This window comes from Pinus tabuliformis, chromosome 7 (assembly GCF_031772625.1).
Source record: "Pinus tabuliformis cultivar Carrire ecotype Pingquan chromosome 7, CPIR1, whole genome shotgun sequence".
In the NCBI taxonomy this organism is placed as follows: domain Eukaryota; kingdom Viridiplantae; phylum Streptophyta; class Pinopsida; order Pinales; family Pinaceae; genus Pinus; species Pinus tabuliformis.
The window spans coordinates 1444981707-1444987905 of NC_142293.1; positions in this window are offsets into that span (position 1 = coordinate 1444981707).

Consider the following 6199-nt stretch of genomic DNA (forward strand, 5'->3'; position numbering starts at 1 on the left):
TGGATACTACTGAAGGTTCATAAAGGACTTCAGCAAGTTGGCCTCTCCTTTGTTTGGGTTGTTGGCCAAAGATTCTGAGTTTATATGGTCAAAGAGCTGTCAAGAGGCCTTAGACATTCTAAAGGGTAAGTTAACCACTGCACCAATCCTTAGAGGCCTAAACTGGGCCCTCCCTTTTCATATTCATGATGATACCTCACACAAAGCCATAGGAGTAGCCTTAGGTCAGGAAGAGGAGAAATTTCCCTATGCCATCTATTTTATCAGTAAGAACCTGTCAAAGGCTGAGCTGAATTATACTGTGACTGAAAAGGAACTCCTGGCTATTGTGCATGCATTAAACAAATTTAGGCATTACATTACAGGCTATCAAGCATTTGTGCATACTGATCATGCTGAAATCAAATATTTAATGAACAAACCAGATGTGAATGCTAGAATTATAAGATGGTTGCTTTTATTACAACAGTTTGATCTAACTATTGTTGATAAACCTGGTAAGGAAAATGTTGTTGTTGAATTTCTATCTAGGATGAATCTTCCTGCAGGTGAAGAAGGAATGGTGGATGACGAGTTACCAGATGAGCATTTTTTTGCTATTTCAGTTCTGTCCCCATGGTTTGCTGATATAGCAAACTATTTGGTATCAGCACAATTCCCACCAAACTTGCCCTCCAAAGAAAAGACCAAAATAATCAGGAAAAGTGTCCCTTTCACCTGGATTGGGGGAAATCTGTTCAAACTTGGCCCAAATCAAATCTTGAGAAGGTGTATAAGGGAAGAGGATGTCTTTGACATCCTTCTGACCCGTCATGATGGCCCTTGTGGAGGTCACTTTGTAGCAAAGAGGACAACATTCAAAGCGTTGCAAGCAGGCTATTATTGGCCTACACTTCATCAGGATGTGAAAAAGTATATTAGTCAGTGTGATCGTTGCCAAAGGATCGGAAAGCCTACTCCAAGAGATGAAATTCCCCTACAACCTCAAGTGACTTTTGAGCCATTTGACAAGTGGGGCATCGACTTCATTAGGCCTATCTATTGTGTGTGGAGTATGATTGTTCAGAGGTCTTTGTTTCAGCCGGATGTATACCCCAGGAAGTTTGTACACCCCTTCACGCGGGGGGGTGCGGGGGGACTTGTCCCCCCCGCGAGGGTCCGGGGGGGGCGATCCCCCCGGCTGGGGGGGTCCGATGGCTAGCGGTCCCCCCCGGCGGGGGCCCCCGAAGCTAAAAACAAATGTAAAATTGCCTTGTAAAAGTATAGTAATTTATAGTCAATCTGGGCCGTTCATTAGGCAGATGATCTGACGGTAGAACTTATGTTTAGTTTAGGGTTTTTTGCCCTAGAAGGCAACCCCTCTCTTTGTATTAGGGCATTGTATTGGAGGCTGAGATATGGATGTGTATTCTATGAGCGAGAAAGAGAGAGGTGAGACTGTGAGAGAAAACAGAGGAAATTACAGCGGATTTGCTGTAGGTTGTGTCTCTTCATTTTGTTGGATAATAGAAAGGAAGGACTGGCTGTTTGGGGTGGACGTAGCCCAAACTGGGTGAACCACGTATATCTGTGTCTCTCTTGTTTTGTGCATTTTCTGTGTTTATATTTCTGCAATATTTTATGTGTTCCATTGCTCCGTAATATATAATTTTCTAACACTATCAACCCTCCTTCAAATCAAAAAAAGCACATCATTGTGTGCACTGATTATTTGACTAAGTGGGCTGAAACCAAAGCAATTAAGGCAGTAACAGAAGGGAAGGTGGCTGAGTTCCTAAGGGATAATATATTCTACAAATTTGGGTACCCTAGAGAGCTAGTCATAGACTAAGGAAGCTAGTTTACCTCCAGCATGATTGAAGAACTGCTCAGCAATCACAAAATCAAGCATAGGACCTACACGCCCTATCATCCACAAGCTAATGGGCAAGTGGAGGTGACCAATAAGGAATTGGAGAACATATTAACCAAGGTAGTGAGTAGCAGAAGGAAGGATTGGGCAGAGAGACTAGTTGAGGCCACCTAGGCCTATAATACAACATGGAAGACCACCACTAGATTTACACCCTATGAGCTAGTCTATGGGAAAAAGGCTTTGTTGTCCATTGAGTTTGAATATAACACATTGAGGATGGTAGCCCAACAAGATTTAGATCTCATTCATGCAAAAAAATAAAGATTGTTACATTTAAATGGCTTGGATGAATTCAGAATGCATGCCCTCCTAAATATAGAGATAGTTCAGCTTCAGAGGAAGATCTAGCATGACAAACATATCAAGGAGAAGCAATTTCAAGAGGGAGACTAGGCATTGTTATATGATTCAAGGTATAAAGACTTCAAGGGAAAGCTAAGGACAATATGGCTCGGACCTTATGTGGTATAAAGATGCCATGACAATGGTTTAGTGCAAATCAGAACTATTGATGAAGAAGCCATTCCATTGCTAGTTAATGGACATCGATTGAAAATGTACAAGAGGCCTTTATCAAAACAAGAGTTCATTGAAAATATCAATAAGACAGTGATGATGGTGGAGCAAGTTCCAACTCCTCCCTCATCAGGTCACTGAAAAAGGAAAAAAGAATAAGGATTTAGGTGAAAACCTCCATGAGGCGCATGAGTCCCATCTTTGGGTTGAAAACCTCATGAGGTAACCCAAGTATGATAAAAATGAAAAGGATTAGAAGATTCCTGGGTGAAAACCTTCATTGAGGCGCCCAGGGAAGATATCTAAGGTGAAAACCTCTCTGAGGCAGCGTAGGTGTTTTTTTTTAATATGTGTATATATAAAAGAAAAAAATGTAATTGTTATTTACAGGTGGGTGAGAAAGACAAGCAAGGAGCAAATAAAAGATCCAAAGGGAACCCTGCCTCACATGTATTCATTTCCTTCACTCCTTACCATGCATCCCTCCATCAATTCCATTGTTTTTCACTTCATTGCTTCAATGCAAGTGAAGATTGTGTTTTCTACAGAATCAACTCAACCATTACCATCATCCCTGCATCCACGTACACTCCTACTCACTCTGTCCATTCATTACAGTATCCTCACAGTGCCAGCCAGCAACATGATCAATAAATTCTAAGGGAGACACCAAACATTGCCAAGTGTAATCCAGGAGCTCCACAACAGCAGCAACATCAAATCCAAGAGCTCCAAAGCAGCAACAACATCAGATCTCTAGTCACAGACACCTCCAAAAGCTAAGAAACCATCAGCAGATAGCAGAGGAGGAAGAAGAATGACCATCAGCAGCACCTCTGATCTTTGACAACTACAACATGGCATCAAGACCACAGGTAAGTATCCCACTCACTCACTCATATGCATCATTTGATCAAAAGTTGTAAAGGTTAAGAGGTAGTTGGTTTATAAGTGAAAAGGTGGAAAAAAGGAAATTCTTTAATAAGTCAAAAGAGAATGCAAGAGTCCATAGATACAGTATTGTTATGGCAACCATTTGAGAATGCTTGAAGAATTAAGACTTGGGGTAGAAACACCAGTTCACCAAAGACTCAGCATACCCTATTTCTTGATGCAATCACTCATAGACTCCAGCAGCAAAGTAATGGAAGGGAATCCCCAACAGTTGGCTCACCATGGTTTGATCAAAATCCTCATTAAGGATGACCTCCAAAACCTTAAGATCCCTATAACATGGTCAGTCTTCAGAGACTTACTAGTAGAGGATGACCTCAAAACCCTCGCCTATGATGTTAGTCATTTTGTCAATGAGGAGGAGGAAAAATAAGAAAAAGAAGATATAGAGCTAGATGGGGATGAGATGGATGAAGAAGAAACTAATACAGAGGTACATGATGAAGCAGAAGATAAGGAGGGTGATGCTAAAATAGAAGATGAAGAAGGCATTGAAACAGAGAAGAAATAAAAGCAAGAGGCCATCCAGTGTGGGATGCTAGCTAAATCATATGCTCTTTACCTCAGAGAACAATGGTTGTAATTTCATATTAAAACACTAGCACAAAGGGGCACTATGCCGTTTCAGGATTGCAATGAGTTTATTGATCTTTGTTATCAAAGTGCACTAGAGGATAGGGACAAAGTAGCTGAGTTTTACTTGCACAACATGGCCCTCACATACATGAATATTTTGGATCCTAATGCAGAGCTAGGAGATCTACAATTAATGGCTTTGGCATCATCAATGAACCACGAGATATCAAGGGCTGCAGAGATGAAAAGAATATTGGCCAGAGAGCAAAATGAACCTCTTTTCATCAGAGCTGAACCATCAAATCACATGGCCCTAATCATCACCCATAATCTAATTGCAAATGATCCTCAACTAGAAACTAGATATCTTGCTTCCCAAGAGCAAGCAATTTCACATTTTGATGATATGTTTAGGCTGCTAAGAGATGATAATATACATGCCTGCTAAAGGAGATGGAAAACACTGCCACACAGCTTGAAGATCAAAGAATATCACTCCCCTCAAAGGTTGAGAGAGGCACTCAACAGGACACCTATGTATAAGCAATCAATGCAAAGGTTGAAGGTCAATTGGATAGGCCTAAAACTCAGTCCATCACTGCTTCTAGGGATGGTAGAAGGGAGAAAAGAAGAAGACGAAAAGAGGCAATGGGAAGAAGTAGAAAGGAAAGCAGGCTTCTATAAACAAGAAGAGGAGACCACAGCAGAAGCATGGGATGTCAGAGAGGCTACCAGAGCCATGAAGGACATGGACATTGACTAAGTTGCTCAGAGGATGAGCAACACTTTCAGTAGGGGGGTGATGATGAGCCTCATCATTGGGTAATTATATGGGCCTTAATTCACCTCCTAGCTTAGTCAAACCAACTATTCTCACAACTTATTGCATACTTTTGATTATATTTTGTTTATGAGATGAGTTAGAGTTGGATATTTTGCTTTGTGGTCTAATGTGCATATAATGCAGGAATAAAGGATACAAGCAAGGAAAAATGCAAGCATAAAGGATAAAAGCAAGGAACTATTGCAAAGACCTTGGTCAAAACTCGAATGGGACAAGGGAGAGTAATTATAGGAGGTAAATCCTCCTCATTTACTACCCCTCCATTTGAATATTCCTCCATCAGCTCGAAGTGCAAAAAGCCATCACTTTGAGGACTAGAAGGCAGCCGAGCAAGGAAAAGAAAATAAACCAGTTTATCAAATGTATAAGTAGAGAGGCTTAGGACCTAATTAGGATTCGGACTTCATTTGTAAAACTCTGCTTTATTTTTGAGCTGCAAAGACTTGTGACAGTTTGCCCTGTAATCCATGGTTTTATAATAAGAATGAGTTTTGTTTAAGCCAGTTCTGAGTTAACTCTGATAGTTGAAGCTCTTGGGTGAGGGCCCGACCCAAGCAGCCACAACTCCTCTTTACTGTACATGTATGCTAGCATAGAGTTCTGTTCTGTTTGTTTGCTTAAGTAGTTTCATGGTTTTCTGTTCATTTGCTTAAGTAGCCTTATGGTTTTCACTATTTATTTGCTTAAGTAGTTTCACTTTCATAACAACAATATAGTGTAGATCATGCATGGTTTTCCTATTCATCTGATTTAGTAGCTGCATTTGTTGTAGTTTAATTTCATTTATGCCTTCTTTCAGTTCACAGGTTAGTTAGAGGAAAAAGATCATTATCAGGTTGTGCGTAGGTGTCTCAGCCTCATCTTCTTTGTCTGGGACCATGACTTGAGGAAGGGACCCTTCAGCAGCCCCAAAAACATAGGTCTCTGGTTCTCACATGGGCTATGGAGTTCGTTGTTTCATGCAATTATTTGTTCACCTGCACTGGCTTTCTCTGTCATTTTCATTTGAAACTGCCTCCAGCACTTTCCTCATGCATCACTACCTCGTCGTCCGATCACCAACAAACCTTCACAATCACCATCTGATTCACTATTTTCTCCAACTCCTACCTCGCATGGAGTCTTCCACTCACTTTATGAGCTTTAATCTCCACCGTCGATCTGTCCCTTGATCCGACGACTAGCACATCATCCGATCACTTTATGCACTTTAATTCCCCACCGTCGATCTACCTTGCCTTATCCAACGATTGTTGCTTCACCTGATCACCTACTAGCTTGGCCGATCTCCACCGTTGATCAGCCCCGCCTGATCTAACGGCTATCATGCAATCTCGTGCGGATCAGTGCATGAACATTATCCGCCCGAGAGCACGCGAGAAAAGTGGTTTTCT